Source organism: Oncorhynchus tshawytscha, unplaced genomic scaffold (genome assembly GCF_018296145.1).
Source record: "Oncorhynchus tshawytscha isolate Ot180627B unplaced genomic scaffold, Otsh_v2.0 Un_contig_10534_pilon_pilon, whole genome shotgun sequence".
Lineage (NCBI taxonomy): Eukaryota > Metazoa > Chordata > Actinopteri > Salmoniformes > Salmonidae > Oncorhynchus > Oncorhynchus tshawytscha.
Window position 1 is genome coordinate 1 of NW_024602395.1, and position 549 is coordinate 549.

The 549-nt window shown below is 34.2% G+C and overlaps 1 non-coding gene across 1 annotated transcript; it reads right to left on the bottom strand.

Moving 5' to 3' along the window:
* Window positions 1–373: 373 nt before the first annotated feature.
* Window positions 374–446, bottom strand: trnav-cac. The gene has a single exon. It is a non-coding gene; the product is annotated as a tRNA-Val (tRNA).
* Between the last annotated feature and the right edge of the window lie 103 nt (window positions 447–549).

Sequence of the window (549 nt, forward strand, 5' to 3'; positions counted from 1 at the left end):
GCAAACCAAGACACTACAGAAACTGCTGCTTGAATTGTCATCAAGGAGTAAACCAAATATTACAGATATTCATTGAATAAAGTCACATTTCCAAAGTAAGGCATTCCTGAAAAAGAATTCTCTATTACAAATACGATAACTTTTGCATGTGTCAATTATCGTTGTTTCTGCGCGGTTTCAAACCAGGGACCTTTAGCATTTTAAGTGAACATGCAAACCACAACACTACAGAAACTAAACTTGAATTGTCATCAAGGAGTAAACCAAATATTACAGACATTCATTGAATAAAGTCACATTTCCAAAGTAAGGCATTCATGAAAAAGAATTCTCTTTTACAAATACATTAATTATTCCATAAATAAATTACCACTGTTTCCGCCCGGTTTCGAACCGGGGACCTTTCACGTGTGAAGCGAATGTGATAACCACTACACTACAGAAACTGCTGCTATAAAAAGCTACAAGGAGTAAACCAAATTTTACAGATATTCATTGCACGAATTCAAATTTTCAAAGTCAGGCATTTATGACAAAAATATTTCTCTG